Source organism: Dryobates pubescens, chromosome Z, assembly GCF_014839835.1.
Source record: "Dryobates pubescens isolate bDryPub1 chromosome Z, bDryPub1.pri, whole genome shotgun sequence".
In the NCBI taxonomy this organism is placed as follows: Eukaryota; Metazoa; Chordata; class Aves; order Piciformes; family Picidae; genus Dryobates; species Dryobates pubescens.
In genome coordinates this window covers 111,846,570-111,873,677 of record NC_071657.1, presented here as the reverse complement: position 1 = coordinate 111,873,677, position 27,108 = coordinate 111,846,570, and the positions used below count along the sequence as shown (strand labels likewise).

Genomic DNA, 27,108 nt, shown 5'->3' with positions numbered 1-27,108 from the left:
TCTGAACTTGATCTCGACTGGAAACACCGAGGTGAGATATTCTTAGCTCGGTGGGCTCACGATTCGTCAGGACATCAAGGCAGAGATGCAACATACCAATGGGCTCGTGACAGATCCATAGACATTTCCATGGATGCCATCACACAAGTCATCCATGACTGTGACATTTGTGCTGCTATTAAGCAGGCAAAGAGAATTAAGCCCTTGTGGTATGGTGACAGATGGTCCAAATACAGGTATGGTGAAGCTTGGCAGATTGACTACATCACTCTACCACGTTCTCGTTCTGGTAAGCAGTACGTGCTTACTATGGTAGAGGCAAACACTGGATGGCTGGAAACTTACGCAGTCCCACATGCAACTGCACGCAACACCATTCTCGGTCTGGAGAGACAGATCCTGTGGAGACACGGAACTCCAGAGAGGATTGAGTCAGACAACGGAACTCACTTCAAGAACAACCTTGTAAAGAGCTGGGCAAAAGAGCACGGTATTGAGTGGATTTTCCATATTCCTTGCTATGCACCAGCTGCAGGGAAGATTGAACGCTACAACGGTTTGTTGAAGACCACTCTCAAAGCCATGGGAGGTGGATCTTTGAAAAACTGGGAGAAACATTTAGCACAAGCAACCTGGCTGGTGAACAGTAGAGGTTCAGTGAACCGAGCTGGACCTGCACATTCTGATCTGCTACAGAAAGTAGAAGGTGATAGAGTTCCTGTTGTTAGGGAAAAGAATCTGTTAGGTAAAACTGTTTGGGTATTTTCGCCCTCAGGAGAGGCTAAACCTGTCCGAGGGGTGGTTTCAGCAGAAGGTCCGGGTCACACTTATTGGGTAATGCAAGAGAATGGTGAAATTCAGTGTATTCCACAAAGAGATTTAACTTTAGCTGAGAGAGTTTAATTTCAGAATGTTGTACAGCTACAGCGCGTCCAAAGGAAAGAGTCCCTGAGGAATCTACGGTGCACGAACCCTGAGAACCCTGAGAGCCCTGAGTCAACTGAGAGTCCCTGAGTCCCTGTTTCCCTTTTTCTTCGCTTCGTCTGCGGAGAGACAAACTGTTTTCCATTTTCTTGATTTTGGATTTTCTTGGACTTCTGAATCATCTACATCTGAGTATAGCCGGAATGGACGATGAACTTAACTTACGAACTGTAAATATTGTTCTGGATTGGATGGACAGTACGAACAGCCAATGAAATTGTTTAGAAAGGGGTGGACTGTGGTCGTTTGAGGCTGTGCCTTTAAGAACAAACACTGCTGGAACACACTGGCTAATGTTTTTGGTACTAGAACCAAAACATTCTGATATTCTAAACGAATTTCATTGGTTGATAAACAAAAATTCAGCTTTAGATTGTGAAGCGGTTGGAAAATTTTCTCCTCAGTTCAGTTCGGTTTGGGAGTTGGGGGAGTTTGGTGTTTCAGCCTGTTCTCCCTGCCTGCTTCTTCTGCGAACTGCTGGACTTGGCCTTCAGATAAGCAAACACTAATCCTGCATGGGCTTTTGAAGCTTGCTAACAACTCTTTTCCTTAGTAACTTGCCTTTCTCTCTCTCTAACCCCTTTTTGGGGAAAAAGGGAGGTAAGGGGGGGAGAGAGGGGGTTCCAAAGAGGGGATCCCTCCCTGAGGGAGGGATTTTTGTTGTGTTATTTGTCTTTGCTGTGTATTTCTGTGTATATATTGTAAATACCTGTATATATTGTGTTATATATAACCTGCTTTCCATATATGCTTGTAAATATATAGCTTTTGCTCTTCGACTGAGTTAGCTGTGGTTTCTTACTCTGTGGAGGAGGGAGAGCTAAGCCCTCTCTCAACCTACCACACAGGAGAAGACTTGATGGGGTGCTTGGTGCCGTGGGTTAGTTGTTTGGGCAGTGTTGGATTGGTTGATGGGTTGGACGCGATGATCTTGAAGGTCTCTTCCAACCTGGTTTATTCTATGTATTCTATTCTATTCTATTCTATGTTTCCTTCCAGTGCTCCCCAAATCCACAACTTCCATGAGCATATGGCCATCTGCATTAGAAATGATGGAGTGATCTTCAAGCTCAAAGTCCATTTTCTTCAAACCTCTTGCACAGGTATTTCATGAATTAATTAAAACAAAAATGCTAACACAGAACAGAAGGAGCATGAAGACAAGAGTCCTATACTAAGTTATTGTTTTCAGCCCTCTGACAGAGCTGACAACTCCCATCTTCCAGACAATTTTTTTACTTACTTGGCCAGTAGTATATTTTCATAAGCTACTAACAATAATCCATTCTCACAGAAGAATATATAACAAGCTTAATGTTTATACTTTAAGGAAGACAATCTCTTAATACAATCAAAATAGTGATTTATTGAGGACAGTGAACATAAGCCCACATAATGTATGATGTAAATCATTAAATCATGTGGTTCCATTTAACACTATTTTGCTTGCAAAGTGATCACCTAGAGCTAAGGTTTGCCCTAAGTAGGGTAGGAAGGAAAAATAGCCAAGAATAAATAATAAATAAGTTGTGTTTTGGACAAAGCTGTCTTTCAGAGCCAGAAAGGACATTTCTCTCTATAGAAGTATTGCTTGGATGTTTGTCTTCTGTTAACCACAAGTACATACTTTCACTAGAAAAAAGTGTCTTTCAGGCATTCACAAAGATTTGTTCATACTAAGGAAAAACAGAACTAGATATCCTGTGTTCTGAGATAAGAAAATATATGGAACCATTTCTTGTAAAAGCACTCATGTTTTATTAACATGGGGAGGGTATTGATTTTTTAATTTTTTTTTTTATTATTATTATTGCTACAGCCACTGCTGAGAGGAACTGGAGTTCTCTGGACACAGCTCAAACATGATTTTATTCTTATCCTTCCCTGTTTGGTTCTACAGCCAATAAATCAGTGCAGAAGGAATTTCCATTCAGTGAGTGCAGGATAATGCCTTAAATCAAGTAGTTCATCCACTGGTTTTTGGAAATAGAAACAGGAGGTAGAAAATCCCTTCCTTAGAAATATGGAAGTATATTTTTTACAAAGCAGGAAAATTAGCTTCTGTTAATTTTCCATGAAAATTGTTGTCTGACTCATAAAATACATAGAATTGTTGGCCCTCAATAGTTTCTTTTCTTTATTAAGACACATATGGCAATGCAAAAATCTTTTTTGTTGTCATACTCTTTATTTTATACAGACTGAATTCATGTCCCAGCCATGATCTGTAGACAAAGTTTTTATTCTTCTTATCATATTTGGGCCAATATTACACATGAACTGAAGTCAGTGGAAATTTTAGGTGCTTTATGAGACAGTGAAGTCTTGAAAGCATGGGGACTAAACAATGACAAATAGTCCCTGAGATGAGATATTGCTTAATTTGTATTTAACTCTGCAGCATGTTGAATAAAATTAGACATTGTGAACTCCAGTTGGAACTTGAACACTTTCAGTAATACAGGATCAGATCCTTTAAGACTAAGTTCTGACTTTGTAGTAACTGAATTTTAGTAACTCTGACATACATACACACACACACACACACACACACACACATATATATATATAGTCCAGGATTGATCAGTGCAGGTCCCATTCTTGTCGGTGGAAATACGCCTGCTGTCCTCAGATCCAAATTCTTGGACAGTATTTGAGTCTGAATTTGACTGGATTTCAAGTGTGGAACATAGCCTGCCAACATGCTTGCACAGTAATTGTAGGATCTTAGTATCTAGTCCTACCCAAGGAGGCACAAGCACATCACCAATACATCACTTGAGATTGACTGGATGGGGTAGTTTCTGTCCCTAGCTGATTGTTCCCCACCTCATCCTCACAAAGGGTTCCCCGCTTGTGGATGAGTAGCTTCACTGCACATGCAAGCAGCTTCTTCACTGCTCCAGTCTTCCATACAGAAGATGAAAACAGATCAGTTCTGTGATTCAAAGGCTTGGTGTAACATACCTGGTACAGAAGTTGCCCCACGTTTGACACTTTTGTGTCTTTTACTGGGAGTGGAGGCAGGGGCAGATGGCTGGGAATAAGCACGACAGGACTTCAAGCCAGCCGGGTTTGCAAGTCAACACCCAGCTTCTTCGTCTTGTCAGTAGAGAGTGGGAGGTTCCTTTGAAAATTTCCAGAGTTAAAGGATCTTTTCATGAAGGATCTCAAAGACATCAAACAGATAACTGTTCAATTGCTCAATTTGATTTGGGCTTACATTTAGAAAACAGTCTCTTTTCCTAAGAGATTTAAGCAAGAACATTGCACAGCGCACAGGTATTTCTATCATTACTTACAGAAGGAATAATAGTGCTCAGCAGAAAGGTAAATGCCTACAGTGTGGTAGCATGCTGCTGTCTCATGTCTCTCCCACAGCTTTTACTAAAAGACCATCTATCTGCTTTGATAATTTATCTCAGATTAAAATAGTTTTCTCTGAAATATGCCAGTTTGGCATTAGAGTATCTGGACAGTGTTCAGACTTATGATCAAGCCAAAAAGGAAGGGTACAGAAAGTAAAAAAAACAGCTCACCATCCTTCCTAATTTTAGTTATTTCTTAATGATCTGTTTGATTATTTTGTTCATGTTTGTATGATTTCTTGATGAGAAAAGAAAAATGCAGATATCTGATGTTCAGCTTGTGCTCTTTTATGAAGCACTCAGCTTTATGGGAAATCAGAACAGTTGCCTAGGGTCCCAGGGTACTGGATGTGGGATTCAATCTTAAGGGATCCTCAAATTAACTGAAAAAGACAAAACAAACAAACAAAACAAAACAAAGCAAAATAATTTTAAAACCCCACAAACAACAAAAGAAACCACAAACGAGACTTTTCACATTTGTGTTTATGAGAACCCATGAATATTTCTTCTACCACATAGTCAGTTTTCTTTCTGCAAGAAAAATGATGTCATTATCAATACCATCACTATAATCATCATATTTTCAGAACATTGAAACAAATCCTTCTCTTTCTGTTACAACTTCAGACAATTTGGAAGAAATTTCTGTAATTTTGGGGGAATTTCAAATATCATGTAACATGCAAATCCTGACCAAAGAGGTCACTCAAAGAGGCAGCATTAAAGCAGACACTGAGAAAGGTAAGACTCCTTCCAATCTCCCAGGAAAACTCTGCTTATCTGCTCTTGAGATTTTCTGAATGGTGGTTTAAAATACAATGCCAAAGAATGCATGAACTGATCATTTATAATGACAATGTGCAGATGGTGAATGTCACCTCATCCCACATCCACGACATGACCTTGTGTAACTTTGTTTTACAGCCACACTAACAAGAAATATAAAAGACATTTTCATTCAGTGCTGTCTGCACAGAAATGTTACTTTCTCAGTTCTCATTCAACAGCCACAAGAGGGCATCTCTTTCTTCCACTTCAGCAAATGAAGAGCTTAATTATTTCACAAATTCGTTTGTATAATTCTTGAAAGATGAATCGTCTGCTATTTATTCCATAAAACAAATAAACCCAAAAGTACACAACAATTAAACAAAACAAACAAGCAAAAACACCCCACCCATGTGTTCTCATGATTTTCAAGAAGAAATGTAGCAACTAAAATAAAGCCATTGTCATTTCCAAATCTATTTCTTTTAGATTTCAGACAGCAGTCTTGTTTCACAAATGAGAAAAAGTAGACATTCATACTGATTTCACTTTCATAGGAGTCTGAAACATGTCTAGTACATGAGGCTAGAAGTACTTTTCAGCATGTTTTCTTTTTTTTACCCAGATCCGTGTTTTTGGAGTACCTCAAAGACCAATTCTGTTCGTCAAATGAATGTGTAAGAAGTCAAGGGGGATTTACTTCCATCAACATGCTCCCCTTTTTCTTTCAGAAAGTGGTTAACAGCAGACTGCGATGTTCATTGAGTATTTAGGTATAAGGTATAGTGCGAGAATCATTCTACAGGAATTTAAAACACAAACTGGTCTCTAATCTTCATCATGCTGTTTACAATGACACTTTTATTAAACAATGTCATCCAAGGACTACAGTGATGTAATGTTTTACTGATCATAATGGAATGAATGATATTTGAAATCAGGAATAAACTCCACTTTTGAAGACTTTACACAGCAGAAGTCAATGGCAACTAGGAAACAACTTCTCTTCAAATTCCTCCATTTATTTTGTGGGAATTTAAGACATGTGTAGACAAGTAGAGTCTCACGTATCTGTGTGTGCAGGGCTTATAAAAATGTCATGAACTTGGTACTATAGTAACATACAATTTAAAAAGAAGTGTATTAAAATAAAAGAAAAAATAGTGTAAAGTTGTCTTCTGGTGAACTGAGGAATAAAAAAAAATGAACAAAACAAAACCCAACCCAACAACAACAACAACAAAAAACCCCAAACATTTAGTTCCTATCCTATATACCCAGAACACCCATCTGACTTCTTTGTGAATGGTAGGTGAAGATGAAGTTCTACTGAGGTGAGTAACATGGTGGAAACTCCAATATATGTTATCTCTAGACTTCTTTGGTTCTGCTGCTATTCCATATGAGTAACAGTCACGGTCTGTTCTGTAACCAAGTCTCCAGCTGAATGACTTTCAATCTGAGCTCCTCACTAAGGGAAGCACAGTTTTTAAAAGTACGCCAGTGTGTCCTGTCTGGAAGTGTCTGACGTTATCTGTGCCACGAGCTGAGTGTCTTTCAGCCTGCGGGCAGAAAGGCTTTTCCTCAGGCAGCCACAGAAGGAAATACATTAGAGAAAAGGGTTTGGTGTGGGAGTGGGTTGGTCCAAGAGAGAAATTCTCTTTTAGGAAGTGGTCTGCAGCATGCAAAAGCTGGAGAACCACTGAAGTAGCACATTCCATGGTCAAAACAAATAAATGCAAAAAGGGTTGTATCACTGGCAGCTACAATTTTGCATGTGGGCTATTCTTAACTGTGCACCAACCCCTAGCCCTGGGCCACGTCCCAGCTGCCCCCTTCTTATCAGTTAAGTGTGAAGAACTGGCTGATTTATTTTTTTTCCTCCCAGTTTACCAGCCAGTGACCTGCAGTTCAGCCACAGTCTGTCACGGAAATATGTAAGTGGACCAGAACCTGTACAGAGTGCGCACAGTATTATGTTGGGATGCCCCTGTGTGAACTCACAGGTGTGTGATCTAGCAGAGGAGAGGTTTGTGGATCAGGGGAAAGTACATGAGCACAGGTTCCCTGGGTGGCCGGTCTCATCAGGGTGAGCAGATTGTTCCACAGTCTGTCTGTGCACTTCGCTGCTTTTCACAGAGTTTACGCGTCTTGGTGGCCGGGGCTGTGACCTACGCCGGGAGCAGCAGCAGTGGGTGTGTATCTGAGCTGACACACGCTCATGAAGCAGCCCATTTGCTGGAGGGGTGTGCCTGTGCGCGCGAGGGAGTGGAAAGGGGTGGCGGGGATGGAGGAAGGGAAGCCAGGGGAAACTCTGACACTCCGCGCAGAAGGAGCGAGACCCTCCGCCGCTGCCGCCGCCGGGGAGGAGCCCGCCTCGCTCGCAACGCCTCCAAAACCCCGGCCACCGGCACCGGCCACGCACCAGCCTCTACTCGCGCAGCGCCGCCTCTCAGGCTCCCCGGCAGGTACCAGGCAGCCCCTCGGGGCCCCCACAGCTTTGCTCCGCTCCACTGCGCGCTGGAGCTTTCCTACCGCCGCGGGAAGGAATGTTTGTGGGAGGGTGGTGTGTGTGGAAAAGTGCATGGGATCCTCTCTCCTTGTCCCGAACATTCTGCTCCCCTCTGCCTCACCAGCAGCCGGGGCTGCGGCGGAGCGGATGTCGGAGCCCGGCACCTGGCAGCGGTCCCCGGGCCACCTGCCTGGCTGTCACAGAGGTGCAGAGGTGCTCGGGCTTGGGAAAACCTCTGGGCTCTACATCGGGAGCCTAGCAGATGTGGGTTTGGGGACCTAGGAGTGAGGAGGCGACAGTTTTGACAAGGAGGGTCTAAAGGCTGGGGAGGTGGGAGTCGTGCAGGCGAATGGAGAGGTGTTTCGGTCCTTCAGGTCTGGCACCCCTGCGCTTGCTTCCGCTTTACAGAGGTGTCTCGGGGCGATGGGAAGGGCGGCGTGGGCATGAGCCCACGTTCATCAGCAAAACTGTTGCGTCTGGAGCAGTGGCAGAATTCCTTCCTTTCCACACAGTCGTCCAGCATTAACACGAGCGCAACTCTGAACATGTCCATCACTAGGAATTGCAGAGCACCTGGTTGGCCTGGGGTGCTCACTGACATGAGATTATTTGTCTCTTCACACTGACAACCTCTACTTTGCTTTGTGCAATAACAGAGGGTGGTAAAGCTCTTTGTTTTGCAGTGCATGTTACAAAATGAAAGTTGTTGCTTCTAGAAGGGAAACATTCCTGAGGACGTTAGGTAATTAGTGGCTGTATATTGAAGAAGCACACAGCAGCCACCTATCTTTCCCTCTGCTTCACTTCACTTTGAAATGAGAAAATTTGTCCAAGAACAGTAGAGATCAATGGGGCAGCAGGTCTGGCCATGACGAGAGAGCACTTTGCTGAGAAAGCAGTGACTGAACACCTCATCTGTGGCTCTGACAGAGGCCATAAAGATGTGGGCAAGAAATATATATATATATGTGTATATACTTTTTTTCCCCCCAAACCCATACTAGTATAGTTGATGTGATTTTAGTCTTTTCTTTTTCATTTGTTTAGTTTGTTATGTGCTTGATGCAGAAAAGTGTTGTCATATAGTTGATCTATTTACCTCAAGCATTGCTCCTCATTTTCTGCAAGGTATGTAAGGATCAAGATAGAAAGATGGGTGTCTAAAAAAAGCTCTCTAAAAAGGAATTGGGATATTTTTATCCAAATTGTAACTTTAATGTGAAACACAGGTACCTGAATTCTGCAGGTGTCACACCTTTTTTTCTTAAAGTTTCCAAAACAAGTCCTGCTCTGAGGTGCTTCATAGATCAAAACATTGAAGACTTGATCAGGTTGAACAGCTTGGTCTCACTTCTATTTGAACTTTATTTTGGCTTGGACATCTAGACTAGCTTGAGCTCCAGGAACGAAATTTACTGTCCCTCTTCTTACCACTGGATCAATACAATTGGGATTCTCTGGGTATGGGCAGCAGAGCAGACTCCCTGTTGGGTGCTGTGCTGAAGCACTGGAGATGTGCTTCAAACCAGGCAGATGTGTTTTGAGCCAAAGTCTCCCACACCCAGCATGTGGGCTGTGCTCATGGAGTGCTTTAACCAGAAATGGAAATAGCAGTATTACCACTATCCTCTGCTGCATCTCAAAATCTGAAAATGAGTGCAGTTAGAAGCGCTGGTGTATGATGCTTTGAGGACAGTAATCCCAGGAAGAGAGAAGTGCCTTTCAACAGTGATGAGTAAGGTGACTTAATCTCAGAAAAAAAAAATAATTTCAAGTTGTATTCCTGCCCTCTTCTTTGTCTTACCGAGTGGCTACTGCTGGATCCAGAGAAGAGTAATAACTCTTTTGGACCCTATTCCCAAGCCTTTGCCTGCTTCTTTCCAGCTGCAGGTTGTGCCATCAGTCAACCTTTCAAAATACTGTTATAGTGATGATCTCACTCTACTTCTCAAAGTATTTGTTTTTTTGGGTTTGCATTTTGGTTTGTTTGTTTTTCCTGAGAGGTGATGTTTTCACTCTAGATGTTCATTATTCAGATTGCACTGCACTCTTGAATTCTACTGGGATTTTGAAATTTAATTAAATGAAACAAGGTCCTAGTAAAAAAAAGGGTTTTAATTAAGCTAGAGTATTGAATGGAAATAGACATTGTTAATTAGGAAAGAGCTCTTTAAAATGTCTGAGGATACTTCATCATTATTACTCAGCAATTAAATAAGGATAGTTAAAGCATAGTCAACACTGTAAAGACCAAGGTATTAAAAAGCAAAGAAAAGAATGAAACATTCATAACAAAACCTGTCCCTATTTTGGTCCTAGGAGAAAAGATATACTCTGCATCTCTTCCCTTGTTACATCACAGAATAAGTGAAGGTGCAAATGTCCCACATAGTTTAATTTGTAGAAGGTCATAATCATTTGACATCACTCTGTGAGCATCAGCTTAGAGTGCTCAAAGTAATAATATACTTCTGGATTCTTTTTGAATCCCTGTTTTGCTTTTCCCCTCATTGTTCATTTTTTGCTGTTAAACATAACAGAACTAATCCCAGGCAGCTCTTCACTGTCCACCATTGCAGTGTAGACATACCAGTTACCTGTGGCTCCAGAAAGGCTGACCAATTATCTGGGAATCATCTGGATTCCCAGCACATGCCAGCATTTCTTTGGCTGAAACCTCCAGTGCTGGAATTGGCCACTGAGCCACCTCTATGGTCTTTGAGGTTTCCTGCATGAGGGAATCCTTGAATGCTGGTTAGGCAGGCTTTCCCACTGCTGTCTCCTGACAAGGCAGCCTGTGGGATAGCCAGAGCTATATTTGGCCCATTGTCTTTTTAACCCATGGAAAATGGTTAAGGTGCTTGCTGAGTGTCATAAACAAAATAGACACAATGAACATGTGATCTGTTTGTTTTCTTTGCCTTCTGGATTTTCTCCAAGTACAAACAAGCAACAGAGAAGCACATAGTAAAGCCATGCCCATGAAATGTGAAGTGTGGTGCCTGTATTTGAAATATGTGCAAAGCAAAGTTTTGCTCCATAGGTGTGCTCTTTTAATCTTTTTTTATAATGCTACACTTCTGGTGTACTTCTCAACACAATCTCCCTCTCCAACATTTCTGTCTGAGTTTTATGTGTTTTTTAAACTTAGCAATGCCAGTGAGTCAGTGCTTTAATTATTCCTGTATAAATCTTGAGTCCTTTTATCTTCTTTCTGTTCTTGTGTATTCAGAAAGGCCCCTCTCTGGTATTGTTATTTTTCACATCCTACAGACATGCTGTGTGAACATCCACGTGTTATCTGACAGTGGGTGATAAAAAAAAGACAAGCAAAGAAAAAAAGCAGCCTTTCTATTCCACCCTCCTCAGTTTAGATGGAGCTAACGTCACATGGAGGGGATCCAGGATGAGTCAGGGAACAGTGCTGTGGTCCAAAATTCCAGTCTGTATTACAGCTGGGAGGCAGCATTTAACATCATGTGGAATTATTTTCTTTTAACAGGAACTCCAAAATAATTAATAGAGGTCACATAGCCTAATGGGCAGAAGAGATAACAGCAAGCCTAGAAGAACCTGGATTCCCATCTGGGTTGAATCATTGACTCAATTTGACTATCAGAGTGATGGGTGTGGCATTCAAGCTTAGAACATTATACTGTCCTTAAATAAATCATTGCACTTCCCTGAAATATAACTGGAAAATGTGATTAAGGTTCAGAGTTCTGCTAGTACCTAACAGTTTACCTAATAGTGAGTTTCACTGGTCAGACTAATCACAGTGTATTAGAAACATTCATTTTAACCTTAATTTGGAGGATGTATCCTAAAGGGTTCAAGACATATGTAGCTAAAGACAAATTCATGCTTTAGAGCTTATATGGACATGAAGACCTGTAACTCAGGAGGACCTTCAGAACTGTGTGAATTTTACACTATATGTATTATTCAGCAGATCCTTTTTGTACATCTTTGCACATTTTTCTTCCTGTGGTATTGTAAACAGAAAAAAGAGTTATGTGAGACTTTTTTTTTTTCTTTTACTGTGGTCAGTTTAAAAGCAGAAAAACTATCCATAATTAGACCATTTGCAATGCATTTGTCCAGTGAATCAGAAGACTTGCAGAAAGCAGATGTAATGCAGAAGAAGAAAGGCTAAAAAGTCCTATAACATCCGGGCATACTCCAATGATATGCAGAGGTTTCATTGTAGTTGTTTTCTTATTTATTTCTTTGTGAGGGAATGGGGAGGAGAGAAGTTGCTGCTTTTCCAGGAATGTCCCCTTCCAAAAATCTTGGAGACACTCATCTTGTGTCAGCATAATAACTCAGGACAAAATGCACTGGAAACAAAAAGCCTAGGATTAACTGAAAATTACACAAAACTAAGGCTGTCATGGAATGAAAGACTCATGCCTGTTCTTAGTCTAGATGTACTTAGGGACTTCAAGGGACTTAAGCACATGTTTAAAGATAGACTGCTGTGTAAAATGCTCTTTTGAAAGAAGTGCTTTGCTAAAGTCTAAATCTGGAGTCAGATCAAGTCTTTTAAAAGTTAAATGCAATCCTGAGGGCTGATGTGGACAAATATTCCATCTTAATCTTGGCTAGAATTTTAACGTTTTGAACAGCTAGATCTGATGGTATGTGACTACCTAGCTTGTTACATTCCCCTGGAATTTATCAATGACACACTCCATATAATTGTGGTTTCTTTTTGTCCATCTAAAATCCTTTTTTAGTTTTGCAATGAAGAGACTGCAGAGAGGGAGTATGTAAAAAATTCTTTCTCAACCAAAAGCAAAAAGTTGATTTTTTTTCCCTTCCACAGTGAAGAATTAAAACAATGACTATTGCTCTCATGCTAAATGTTTGAATCTCTGCTAAAAAATAATAATAAGAAATGCAGTGAATGTTTCATATGGAACCTATTGCCTGTAATTCTATAATGTGCATATGTGAGGTTTTAGGAAAGCTTGTACTAAAAGGCTTTAGAACAGTGTAATGAAGGAAAATTATTCACAATATCCTTCAGTATCAAAAGAGCTAAACAGCTACACTTTGAGAGTGGGAAATAAAAGGAAGACAATACAAGCAGTAGAGACTGTGAAAATAAAATTATTTTTTCTCCAAGATTTAAAGAAAGAATCAGCCCTGACACTAAGTTTGTCAGCACTGTTTTTCAGACTTACTTCATAATCTGTACCTTTGCAAAATGTGACTGTCCTATATCTATTCTCTGTCTTCTAAAAGACATGTGCCACCTGCATATAAAATATTAATAAGTTTCTTAATTTCATTATATTTTTAAAGTAGATGCCTGAAAACCCTTATTAAAGTCATAAGTAAGTATTTAGAACTACTACAGTACATCCTACTAACAGGCTGATACCATGTTACATCTCTGAAAGTCCAGCACTGCTTAACAGAAAATGAAGAACATATAAGAACAAATTTCTTTATGTCTGTCTTTTGTATTTCTTAAAATACTTTTTTTTTTTTGTTTCAGTAGAAAGCATGGCTATGGGTAGTCGAGATTTGTCACTTCTCTTTGTGCGGTCATTAGTTAAAAGCAGTGGGTCTTTTCTCATTCAGAGAAATTCTGAATAATTTATTAGCTACACTGCAGTAATATCAGGAAGTTCCAATCAAAAATGAAGGTCTTCTTGTCTTCAGCACCAGTGACTTATCCAGTTAAACAAAAACCCAAAACCTACTTTCAACCACAGTGTAGGGCACATAAGATTAAGGCATGTGGTCTCTTCAAGATGATAAATAACAACCCCAAAATTATCTCATAGCATAAACAGAGGTCTCAGCCTGTTGTTGAATGATACTAGCATCAGGACAAAGTTGAATTTGTAATGACATTATGATATCTTCTATTATGAAAGATAAATAGCAAATTTGGCCTAATGCTTCAATAAATTAATTACGTTGAATTAACCTGGCGTTTGGTTCCTGTGACCGCCTTAGTTTAGCAGATTAATTTCTGAACAATGTATCTCCAAATAATCCACTTTATTCTGGAAAGCTATATTATAAGGAATTTAGAGGATTTTCTAGAAGCAAAAAGTATCTGGAATTCTTGTATCCATTGAACCATGTAATAATTACCCTGAGATGGAGACTAAGCCTCCATTTCAACTGGAGCAGAACTTTTGTCTTCAAAAGAAATAAAACCAAACCAAAACAAACCAGCTTGATAAAAATGACATGCAGAAACAAAAATTTGGCAAGAAGGATTAAAAATATTTTTTTTTTTGGTTTTGTTTTCCCCCATCTAAGGAGCAAACATATCAATTTTCACCTGACCTTCACATATCTTAGCACACTAATAGTGGAGATGGTGCATTCCAGTTGGCTAAGGGAAAAATATTGTAAGTCATTAATTTGTAGAAACAGGTTAATTGAAAAGAACATAAATCCAAGCATAAAGGGTGAGATATTAAAAGCAGAAAGCTTTATTACCTCTATCCACTCTATCGATGTGACGTAACTTGAAGCTGAGAGACAGAATTCTGCTTCAGTTAGTAGACAAAAATGCTGTTCCAAAGAAGTGGACTGTGTCAATGGGAATGCGTGTACCAGACGGCAGTTGTTATGTTGCAGAAAAAAATAAATATATAACAAGCTTTGTCTTCAGTTGGTGTAAATTAGAGATCTGTAACTGAAATTAGTGGAGTGATTTACAATATCTAAGGGTAGTCCTCTGTCCTTAGAAGAAATTATCTGTATGAGGAAAGCAGAGATTTAGATTAGCAATATACACTGGAAGCATTTGAGGAGAATAGTTCTAAAGAGAAGCTACAGACTGAAGTACTAAACAAGCACCATTTCTTCTTGCATGCTGACTGGGTGATTATGGTTGGATACTCAAAAGCTGCAAGTCATGAGAAGATGTGTAAAATAACTTGCAGAATGTTAGGAGGAGCAGTATGCAGCTCAGGCCATGGGCTGTAGATTTAAGCACCTAAATTCATGTGGGATCCTCAGCCATGAGCTTTCAAAGCAGACAGATATCTTTGTAGGCAGTCAGTCTTTTCCTTGTGTCAAAATCTAAAATAAAATAAATACTATAATAAATTTATAAAAGTCTCTAGCACATGTTTTAGTGCTTCAAGTGCCTGCTCCTGTCTTAGGTGACCTGCAAGTACAATTTTTCAAGCATGTGTCTGGGTGGTTGCCTTGCTGGTTCTTGGGAGCGTGACTTTCTCAGCCACCATGGTTCCATTTGTTGCAAGCTGTCAAAAGCCCAACAGAAAGGGATTGTGGCTTGGTGTGGTTAGAGTGTGTGACATGTTTCAGGGATAAGATTTCTCTTACTAGACCTGATCCAGTTGAATTCTTGGTAGCAATGTTGGTATTTCCTATTTGATACACTGAACTAGGCTATAGAATTAATCATTAGGAGTACAACCCTACCTGTTTCTGAAGGAGTGCATTAACCTTGGGGCTGCTGGATAAAAGGTGTTGCATCTTCTGTTCAGATTATGGGGCACGCTTGAAGCCCATCCTGGCTTTCACAGAATATTAGGAACAGGAAGTGACCATGAAAGGTCATTTAGTCTAACCCCCCTACCCTGCAGGGCAAGATCACCTAGAGTAGTTCACAAACACCTCCAGTCCGGTTTTGAACATCTCCAGAGAAGGAGACTCCACAACCTCTCCAGGCAGCCTCTTGCAGTGTTCTGCCACCCTCACAGTGAAAAGGTTTTCCCTTGTATTTCCCTCCTACACTCCATCTTGTACCCGTTGCCCCTTGTCCTGTCGTTGGACATCACAGAAAAGAGCCTGGCTCTGTCCTAACGTTTACCCCTCACATCTTTATATACATAAATAAGGTCAACCCTCAGTCTCCTCTTTTCCAAGCTAAAGAGACCCATCTCCCTCAGCCTTTCCTCATAAGGGATATGTTCCACTTTGCAGGTATGATGGGCAGAGCAGTTTCTGGCTTTGGATACCGCAGGCACTTTGCAGCTTGGAATTACTTTGTTGTGTGTGCACCCAATGACCCAGGTGCTGTGAGGGACATGCTTTGAAGCAGGTTTGGCTACATGCAAAGCCTGGTAAGAGCAGAAAGCAGGCTTCATACTCATCTCTGATGCTGAACCTGGCTGACTGAAGGGGAGTTTAGATCGTAAATCTCTGTTATTAATGTAATTTTTTGCCTAGAACAGTTTAAATAGACAAGGATGCTTCACATAACTACTGCCTGAATCATTGTGGTCTGCTATCTCTCTGAAATCTCTCTGAGATTTTCTCAGACATGATGAAATCCAAGATGCTTAAGATTCAATTTATTATTTTGTAAATTGAATTCAAAGTTTTCAAGGAAAAGCTGATTTGGTGTAATGTTTGGAATATCAGTCCCACCTAACTGAGGAAAAAGTGAGAGAATTGATCCATCTAAGAAAGATACTAACATTGTTCAGAGTTAAGAGTGGTTTAGGTTGTCTTTCCACGTGAAAAGGTGCATGTGCCTCTGCTGTTCTTTGCTGTCTTTTTAAGATGAATGTCCTGGGTAATACCAGTGTATAGATTTGTTCTGGAGTTATGACTTCATATTTATAGTCCTCTAGTGACATCTACAAAAAAAAAAAAAAAAGCAGACATTTATTATCTAATGAAGATTCCTCAGCCTGAAAGAATCAAAAAATTAATCTACGGCAAGGAAATATCTTTCCCAATATAACATCCTGACAACCTGTGCACCTTTTAGTGAAATTATGGGAAATTTCACATGAGAAAATTTTCCACCTTTAGATGAAATCATTGTAGACTTCTTAGTATGAAGATTAATTAAAATTTTTAAAAAAAAAAAGAAAAAATAAAAATATGTTAGTGGGGAAATGTTAGACTGGTATTCTTATAATATCCCTCTGAAAATTCATATATCTGTTCTTTGGGATTTGGGGTTGGTTTCATTTTGGTTTTGCTTGTTTGTTGGGTTTGGGTTTTGTTGTTGTTTTGCTTTGTTTGGTTGGTTTTTTTGGTGGGTTTTGGTTGTTCTTTGTGGTTTTTTTTTGAAGAGACTTACACTAGAAATCAGTTATTACGCTGTCCCCGTGAGCCTGAAGCTCCTCTGTCCTTTTCTTCCTGTGGCTGCTACAGCTCATTGCTTTCTTAAATGGCAACACTTGTACTGTTACAAAACTCATAACACAAACATTGACCTCCTTGATGGTGCTTAAAATCAAGTGCTGGCTACTTGGTGATAGATGAATTATTGCACTTTGGCTCTTACAGGGATAGAATAGAGATTTTTTAATTTATTTTTTTTTTAATTTGTTGTTGTACAATGACAATTCTTAAGTACAAAACACTGCTGAAAGCTCCAATGTCTCCAATGTCAGTTTCTGTGTTTTTTCACAGCTGGACAGAAAAGCAGGAGGTATATGCAGCAAACAGTGCAGAGAACTTGTCTCAACCTCAAATAGCTGATTTCAAAACAAGAGACAAAAAAACCGCAACCAACAAACACCACCAAAAAAACAGTATCAAGTATTCATATTCAATTTATCAGCCAAGATGAGATTCTGCATCCCTCTTTTTTTTCCATTGTGCTGGCTGCTCCTGTGTCCTATGGCACAAGGGCTTCAGGCTCATCTCTTCGCTGCAGTAGCTCTCTAGGTGCTTTCAAGGTACAGGACAAGCTGCTTCTGCTTCCAAACTCTTCTTTCCTCTGACTTTTTATTTCCTTCATACAGTTTACCTCTTTCTTGTACTTTTGTAAAAACTCAAGGAATAGTTGTCCTGTATCCTATCAATTGTCAGAGATGGTCCCATCACGATGAGAAAGGCTCAGTCTGTAGTGATGCTCTACTCAACAGCAATCTTACATGGTGGGCATTAAGCTGTTAAGGGGGGAGAATTCAAACAGATTTCAGGTTTTGTGCCAGGTTTTCATAGCAATGGTAAAAACACTTCTGTTCACCATAACCTGCATACCACCAATAGTACAAACCCAGTTATTCTACTGCTGAAATACATTGGTGCTGAAATGTGAATAGTAATTTTCGTCATAAAGACAGGCTTTATTTCTATATTTATCCTAGGTCATCAGTCTGTTCTAAGGATAATAAAATCTTTTTTAAAAAAGTACTTCCCATCCTTTCCATCCTTTCTGTGCTTCCTTTCCCTGCAAACAAGGTAAATGTCACTAAAGCACTAAAGTGATGTGAGAAGAGCATTTTGGAATGTGTTTTCTTTTCCATTCTGGAATTCACATGACATGATGGAAAGTGGGATCTGACATTTCCAAGATAAACTGTTAGACCATCTATAAAGTGCTACACTTATCTTTATAAGTGAAAATGTATGTAAGGCCATAATAACTGGGACACAAGGGCTTTGAAGCGTTGTTATCTTTGGTGCAAGCATCAGCAGAGATTACAATGGTCTTTTGTGATGGCCCTGAAGTAATCTCACTAGGTCTTGCAGTAGGCACTCTACTGATTGTTTTCATTTTTTGTCAGCAAAATAGCATTTTGATGCTTGGAAGACATGACCCTTTTAAAATTGTGCTGTCTTTTCATTCTTCTTTGAGCCACAAGGGAGAAGAGGTATGAGCACAAGTGGTTAGGAAAGTTGAAAAAGGGCTGGTGGAAGATGGAGGAATTAATGATTGACACTATAGGAAAAGTTTGTTCTGTAGAGCTACCAAGAATCTGTGGACATTTTGCTCAGGTCTATCTAGGACCCTCAGTCAATGTCTCCAGTGCTTTCTCCTACTACTGATGTTCTATCAGTAGCTTTTTTTCTCAGCTAATATTTTTAGATCCCACTTGTAGGCTCTAGTCTGAGATATTACATTATGGGAGGATTACCTGGCTTAGCCTGTGCGTGCCACCACTCTGAGAGAAAATCCAGCTACACCGTGGAGTTGGCAACGATTGTTCAGAACTCTTTTTGGACAAGCTCACATTGAAGATGTGACTTCAGTCCCATGAGTGCTTTTTCATGTGTAGCTGTCAATTCCACCTCCTGCTTTTCTGATGTGCTGGGAGAAAGTCCCAAAATGGGTATTCGGGGTTTTGGCAGTATTTGCTGGCTAACTTCATTCCCTACAGAAATATGGTGGTGTGTGTGGTTCTCTGGTTTGTGTAAAACTTCAAAGTAACGTGCTCCTCTTGCGGTTCACAAGACATAGGTTGGAAACTCCGACACAGAGCATGCATATTTCCTTGTTTTGAAAATTGATGATTGGGCAAATCTTTCCTATTTTGATGTAGGAGTTTTATCTTTTTCAATTTCAGAACACGGGCAAGGCAAATCAATGGAAACAATATTGCAGAATCTTGTTTTCTTGATGTCTCTAGTAATTGAATCCTGCTTGTACAATAACTGTTGGTCTGTAAACAAGCTATTGGATTCTATATAGGGGTAACTGACAGGGTTTTTGTGGTCTGTTTGTGTGGATGAAATGTCCCTCTAATAATCTGAAGTCTGGAAAACATTTTATGATTATCCAAAAATCACTTCTGAAAGATGTGTGATATATAACCCGTATGTTTCCCACAGGCTGTCCACACTCTGCGCTTGTAATTTCTGAAAACAAAACATGGACAGGCTTTGGTGATAATTCAGAGTTGATGTAGGATTGTTTTCTTTAAATAGAGAACAAGGCTACAAGGAGAGAACTGCATTTGTGTGGTACCAGAAAGTGTTTTACCTTGTCGCTTGTTTGAATACTGTCAGACTGTCACCTCTCTCTCCCTAAGAAACTTGCTTTTCTGTTTCACCTTACTGAGATATTTTCAAACAAAATATTAACAGTGATGAAATGAATAGAGCCTATTTTACAAGCTGACCCTTTCTGCAACCCAGGCACAAGTCCCAGGGAAGCCAGAAGACATGTTTAGCATACAGCAGGGCTCCCCAGAATTATTCTAAGAAATCCATATCACCCTATACTGAAGCCTGTTCTGGCCTGATAAGGTTTCTCTACATGTGGAAGTCAATGTGCTGTTAAACTAGAACAGCAATGTACACTGTCTTCACACTAACTCCCTGCATGACCAGGCACAGGGTGTATGTCCTAAGGCTGCTTTCAAAGTGAAGTAAGGTGCTTTCTAATTCAAAGTCTTCTAATATGGTCTTCTCTGTGACGTGATTACAAAACAGTCAGTATGCTGCCAGTTAATATCATATTGTGTGGACAATGCTGACAAGCCCTAAACAGTTCAATTTTAAGGTCTTGATCAATTATTTCTGTAAGTGTAACAGACAATGTCAGTGTACTGTGCTGTGATACAAAGTGCTCAGATGCTACATACCAGAGTAGAACTCTGTGCAAGTGTGAAATGAATAGGATGTTCTCATTGATTGTAGTGAAAGACCCAATTTTATGCTGGTGTTCGTGTGTTTGCTTGTATCACAGTAACACCTAAAAATCCAGCCTGGAATTTTGGCTTCATTGTGCTATTACTGGTAAGTTAATATCTAAGGAGAACTTAAGAACAGCAAAAATGAGGAGGGAGGCTTTGAGTCAGGTTTGATTTATGAGGAAATATTAAAGGATTTGAGTGTGCATAGCTTATTTGAGTTTGACAAAGAAGAAGACATGACTGTAAATACTTCAAAAGTTTAATTCCAAAACCACCAGAAGATTTGTGTAATGTTAAAGACATTCCAAAGGTTAGGACAGCAGCTCAGGAGACCTCGGGTTAATTCCATGACATATGTCCTTAGGCAAGTCATTTCTGCTTAGATCCTAGCAAATTCCTAAAGGCACCCAACTGCCGCTTCTTTGTCTACATCATTGAGTGTTAGTCAAATGAGACTGAAAACCACCTAATTTAGACAACTAGCTTGCTAAATACCTTTGCAGGTCTGGCTCTTGGCATCAGCTATATATCTCTGTAACTGGGTAAAAACTGCCATCTGTCCTAAAAAGAGTGTGAGAAAATGGTTTGGAGAGTGTGGATGTTGCAACAATAGGAGCCATTCAAGTATACTGAGCAGAAAAAACTAATTACAATGGTAATTATTTCACTTGTCTGTAATGCAAGGTGGTCACCTAACCTTCCTCTATTTTCAGTACAGAAAAGAGGTGCTCTCTAAGGCAATGTGCTGCATTTGGTATCTGAGGTGAGGATAAATTCACCACAGTAGTGCCTGTCTCTATTCTCTCTGGAGGAAGCCAAGGCAATAGCTACATTTGGTTGAAATTAGGCAAGATAAATGTTATCTTAAGAATAAAAGGGGCAAATAAAATCAATTCAGCCTGATTTTTAAGGAAAAAAAAAAAGTCTTTAATGAGTGTGTTTGCTGAAATGTTCTTTTACAAGAATTACAGAAATCACCTGGAAGAACTTTGGTTTTCCTTCTGTTATTTCTTATAAAATATTCAGGATGTCTTTTGTTAAAAACAAGATAGAACTCCCACTTCTGTTTCTGAGAAAATAAAGTTATAGGCCCTGCAAGTTTAAAGACAAAAAAAATCTTAGGAAAATGAATGTGATTCACAGGAGATCTACAAAAATTCGGGGAGCTTTGATTAGAGCTGCTGGCAGCCCATGTGCAAAGCAGCTGCAGGTGCTGGGGATCTGAGGAAAGGTTGAGCAATACAAAGTCATGAGGAAAACCGAGTTGACCTGTCTGAGGTCCCTGATAACCCATGCAATTGCATGACTTTGCATTTCAAAGAAAAAATGAGCTTTAGCTTATCCTGCTATAGGCATGACTCAGTGATAGGGTCTTCTCTTGTATTATTACATTTTTCACCCTGTGGGACAGTGACATCTCTTTGCAACTGGTTTACTGTTTTGGTTTATGTTTCTCAAAGAAAAGGACTACTCTCAGGCTTCGTCCCTCTTGTTTTGACAGCTCCCACCTCCAGCCTCTGCAGAACTCAGCTTCATGCAGCTGAACTCATTTCTCTTTCAGTTGTTTGTTACTTGTCTGCTTTACAGGCTCTGCAAGGAAAAGAAGGATCTTCTCCTTGCTCTTCAGCCATGTGTCTTCTAGCTTATGCACTGAAGAGGTAGGGGTGAGTGAACAGTCATTTCAGGGTGTGGTCGTTTGAGGCTGTGCCTTTAAGAACAAACACTGCTGGAACACACTGGCTAATGTTTTTGGTACTAGAACCAAAACATTCTGATATTCTAAACGAATTTCATTGGTTGATAAACAAAAATTCAGCTTTAGATTGTGAAGTGGTTGGAAAATTTTTTTTTCCTCAGTTCAGTTGGGTTTGGGAGTTGGGGGAGTTTGGTGTTTCAGCCTGTTCTCCCTGCCTGCTTCTTCTGCGAACTGCTGGACTTGGCCTTCAGATAAGCAAACACTAATCCTGCATGGGCTTTTGAAGCTTGCTAACAACTCTTTTCCTTAGTAACTTGCCTTTCTCTCTCTCTAACCCCTTTTTGGGGAAAAAGGGAGGTAAGGGGGGGAGAGAGGGGGTTCCAAAGAGGGGATCCCTCCCTGAGGGAGGGATTTTTGTTGTGTTATTTGTCTTTGCTGTGTATTTCTGTGTATATATTGTAAATACCTGTATATATTGTGTTATATATAACCTGCTTTCCATATATGCTTGTAAATATATAGCTTTTGCTCTTCGACTGAGTTAGCTGTGGTTTCTTACTCTGTGGAGGAGGGAGAGCTAAGCCCTCTCTCAACCTACCACATTTATTGGCTGCCCAACTCGGGGTTTGGTGACAAATTAGTTTGATTTATTGCTTGCTTAAGTCGAACGAGCAAACATGAAGGTGTTTTGGCTTTTTGAGCGTCTGTTCTTCTCGGTCTTTGGTGTATTGATCTACAAGTATTGCCTGGGTATGATTATCGATAAGATAGGTAAATATATAATGCAAAAATTATATTTGTGGTTTAAGTACAAGATTCGGCTTCTGTATGATCAGTACCTGGAATTCTTTTATGTTAAAAAGTGCAGGAATGTTACATCTAGCACACTCCCTATTGAGATAAAAGAGTTTAAGATTCCGCTCGGTGAAAGGGTAATTTTAAGTGATGGCTGGGATCCAAAGCTGATTTTCTCGATGTGTGTAGTCCTGCTGCTCCTGATAATTAATGTGTATTTGTTGGTAGCACTGTACCGGGAGAGAAAAGTGTCCAAGGCATGTTTTGTTATAAAACGGAGGGTTAAGAGACGAAAACGCCACCCTAGCTCTGTTTCAGGAACATCCAGTGAGGATGATAATGGAGAATCTGTGTCAGTTAAAGATAAAGCTAAAAAGTCAATCGGCAAGGCAGCTCTGAATAGCAATGGTGATGATTCTGGCAAGCAGCCAGGGGCTACAGTAGCCCCAAACATGGCGGCTCCTGTGTCCCAGGCAGCCACCATTAACGAGGCAAAGTCATTTCCTCCTTCTTCCATGGCAGGAGCGGAAGCGTCCTCCAAAGCAACTAATCTGTCTCAAAGCTTATCAGCTTCTGATAATAAGGCAGCTGGAAACCCAAACACAGCTCCAGTAAAGCAAGTAGCAGTTTTAACAACAAGGAAGGGTAAGACTAAAGCTGATTCAGGAGCTGACGGGGATGCACAGCAAGGTTCTTCTGCTGGGGAGGAAGAGAAAATCTGTCTTAAAAATATAGCTGAGTTATTGAGATCATCAGAGGATCGAGATGCATCTCTTGGTAGGACAGCAGCTAGTGGTGGTGCCTCTCAGCTTAAAGGGATCCTTGAGAGAGTGACAGAAAGGTTGTTGGGACCACAAGTTGAGGAACAGGAGGCAGAGGAGCAAGAACAAGATGACATAACCGACTGCTCTTCACCCCGGGAGGAGCTTAGAAATGTAAGAAAGGACTATCTCAGAGCAGATAAGGAGCCAGTTCTCGCTTGGCTTGGTAGATGCTATGATACAGGTGCTCCAGCTCTAATGGTTGGAGACAAGTCAGCAGCCCAGCTAGGAACTCTCTCGAAGGATAATGGAATAGATAGACATCTAGGCAAGGCTCTCGGTAAGGTTAATCTGTGGATACGCCTTCTAATGGCGGTTCTCATGAGATACCCTTCCCGAGATGATCTTCCATGGAATCCTAAGCCCTGGACTACCATAGATGAGGGAATCAAGCGTCTGAGAGAATTTGCTGTTAGAGAGGTACTCTATGGTGAACATGAATCTCTGAATCCTGATGATGTTCCTGTAGGAAATGGTCTTACTAAAAAGCTCATCAAGCTTGCTCCTTCTAATTATGCAAACATTCTGGCAAGCAGAATTGTAGCAAGAAATTATGGTGGAGCTCCTCTTACGGTTGGCCAATTCACTGATCAATTGAGACAATTGGATGATAGCATGACACGTGTTTCTTTGGTTTCAGCCATTGAAACTCTGTCTGGAAAACTGGAGAATTGCATGAAAGAGCTGAAGGATGAATTTAAAAACACCATCTCCCAATTGGCACAAAGAGATGATTCCAATTCTTCCTCCAGGTGGGTACAGGTTTCATCTGTGAGGAATAGACATCCTCCAAGGAGGTCATTCCAAAACAGATCAAACCAAAACAGACCACCAAGGCAGTCACGTAGGACTATTTGGATTACCCTGCGTGATCAGTTTGGTGAGAACATGAACAGGTGGGATGGTCAACCAACTTCTAATCTTTTCAGGAGACTGAGAGAACTGCAAAGTGGCAGAACCCGAGGTAGCAATACCAGAAGGGTAGCTGTTACTTCTACAGTTCCCCAGGACAACTCTAGTAGCTCCAACAGTGGCTCCAGTTCTAACACTGCACAGTGTGCTCGTTGCACCTGTGGACATGTTCCCCATAACTAGGGGTGCCCTGCCTCCCGCCAGGGGGAGGAGAGGGGTAATACAGATAACAGAATCTATTGGGATGTGTACATCCAGTGGCCTGGCACTTCACACTTTCAGAAGTACAGGGCCTTGGTTGACACAGGAGCTCAGTGCACCATATTGCCATCAAATTATCAGGGATCAGAGTCCATAACTATTCTGGGAGTCACTGGTGGATCTCAAGAGTTAAGTAAAGTGGAGGTTAATATAAGCTTAACTGGTAAACAATGGAAAAAGCATACAGTTGTGACCGGACCTGATGCACCTTGTATTTTGGGAATTGATTTTCTGAGAGAAGGGCGTTTCAAAGACCCTAAAGGTTACAAATGGGCTTTTGGAGTAGCTTCTGTAGAAATTGATGGACAAAAACTGAAGCTGTCTGCTAGACCTGAGCTTTCTGATGAATCTGCAGTTGTGGGACAACACAAGATTCAGGACATTAAGTTGCCGGTTGCTTCTCGGACTGTGCATCACAGACAATACAGAACCAACCGTGACTCTTTGTTGCCCATTCAGAATCTGATTCGTCAGTTGGAGAGTCAGAAAGTCATCAGCAAAACTCATTCACCTTTCAACAGTCCAGTGTGGCCTGTGCGAAAGCCGAATGGAGACTGGCGTCTGACAGTGGACTACCGAGCCCTGAATGAAGTAACTCCGCCTATGAGTGCAGCAGTACCAGACATGATGGAACTCCAGTATGAGCTGGAATCCAAAGAGGCCAAATGGTATGCTACCATAGACATTGCTAATGCCTTCTTCTCTATTCCCATAGCAGAGGAATGCAGGCCTCAGTTTGCTTTCACCTGGAGAGGAATCCAGTACACTTTCAACAGACTGCCAATGGGCTGGATCCACAGCTCCAGCATCTGTCATGCAGTAATCCATGATGCTCTGGAGGAAGGTGGTGCTCCAGAACACATCCAGTTCATCGATGATATCATCGTCTGGGGTAAAACTGCTGAGGAAGTCTTCGAGAAAGGTAACAAAATCATGGACATTCTCCTGAATGCAGGTTTTGCCATCAAGAGAGACAAAGTGAAAGGTCCTACCACAGAGATCCAGTTTCTGGGAGTGCAGTGGCAGGATGGACGCCGACACATTCCAGTGGATGTGGTAAATAGAGTCTCTACCATGGCAAATCCCACGAACAAGCAAGAAACTCTACGTTTCTTGGGGATAGTGGGATTTTGGAGACTACATATTCCTGGATACAGTCAGATTGTGAAACCTCTGTATGATGTGACTCGAAAGAGGAACAGTTTCCACTGGGGACCTGAACAACAAGCAGCCTTTGACCAGATAAAGCAAGAAGTAGTCCAAGCAGTGGGTCTGGGACCTGTGCGAGATGGTCCAGACATTAAGAACATTTTGTACACGGCTGCAGGTGACAATGGTCCAACCTGGTGCTTGTGGCAAAAAGCTCCAGGTGAGACACGTGGACGACCTCTTGGTTTCTGGAGTCGAGGTTACAGAGGTTCAGAGGCTAATTACACTCCAACAGAGAAAGAGATTCTAGCTGCCTATGAAGGAGTGAAAGCAGCTTCTGAAGTAATTGGAACTGAGTCACAACTTCTCTTAGCTCCCAGATTGCCAGTTTTGAATTGGATGTTCAAAGGCAAAGGTTCCACACCACATCATGCCACAGATTCCACCTGGTCTAAGTGGATGGCTCTGATAACACAGAGAGCTCGAATGGGAAATCTTGAAAGACCTGGTCTGGTGGAGGTGATCTCAAGTTGGCCTGAAGATACCAACTGTGCTAAACCTCCAGAGGAGAGAGTAACTCGTGCTGAGGAAGCTCCTCCTTACAATGACCTTTCAGATGATGAGAAGAAGTATGCTTTGTTCACAGACGGTTCCTGTTGTCTCGTCGGGAACAAGCGAAGATGGAAGTCTGCAGTGTGGAGTCCAACACGCCGAGTTGCAGAGGCGAAGGATGGAGAAGGAGAATCCAGTCAGTTTGCAGAGGTAAAAGCTGTCCAGCTAGCTCTCGACGTAGCTGAACGTGAGAGATGGCCAAAGCTTTATCTCTACACCGACTCCTGGATGGTAGCCAATGCTCTATGGGGTTGGCTAAAGAACTGGAAAAAGAATGGCTGGCAGAGGAAAGGAAAACCCATCTGGGCAGCTGAACTGTGGCAAGACATTGCTGATCGAATCGAGAGAATTCCAGTGAAAGTGAGACACATTGATGCTCACATTCCCAGGAGCAAAGCTACTGAGGAACAGCAGCACAACCATCAGGCAGATCTAGCTGCAAGAGTTTCTCAAGTAGACAAGGACTCTGAACGTGATCTCGACTGGAAACACCGAGGTGAGATATTCTTAGCTCGGTGGGCTCACGATTCGTCAGGACATCAAGGCAGAGATGCAACATACCAATGGGCTCGTGACAGATCCATAGACATTTCCATGGATGCCATCACACAAGTCATCCATGACTGTGACATTTGTGCTGCTATTAAGCAGGCAAAGAGAATTAAGCCCTTGTGGTATGGTGACAGATGGTCCAAATACAGGTATGGTGAAGCTTGGCAGATTGACTACATCACTCTACCACGTTCTCGTTCTGGTAAGCAGTACGTGCTTACTATGGTAGAGGCAAACACTGGATGGCTGGAAACTTACGCAGTCCCACATGCAACTGCACGCAACACCATTCTCGGTCTGGAGAGACAGATCCTGTGGAGACACGGAACTCCAGAGAGGATTGAGTCAG

At 41.1% G+C, this 27,108-nt stretch overlaps 1 protein-coding gene across 1 annotated transcript in view; it reads left to right on the top strand.

The window, feature by feature from the left end:
- The first annotated feature begins 7,397 nt into the window (after positions 1-7,397).
- SEMA3D (semaphorin 3D) overlaps positions 7,398-27,108 on the top strand; it is a 147,334-nt gene continuing 127,623 nt past the window's right edge. The window contains exon 1 of the mRNA XM_009899954.2: positions 7,398-7,591. The gene's annotated coding sequence lies outside the window, so the exon portion shown is untranslated. The remainder of the gene's footprint in view (positions 7,592-27,108) is intronic.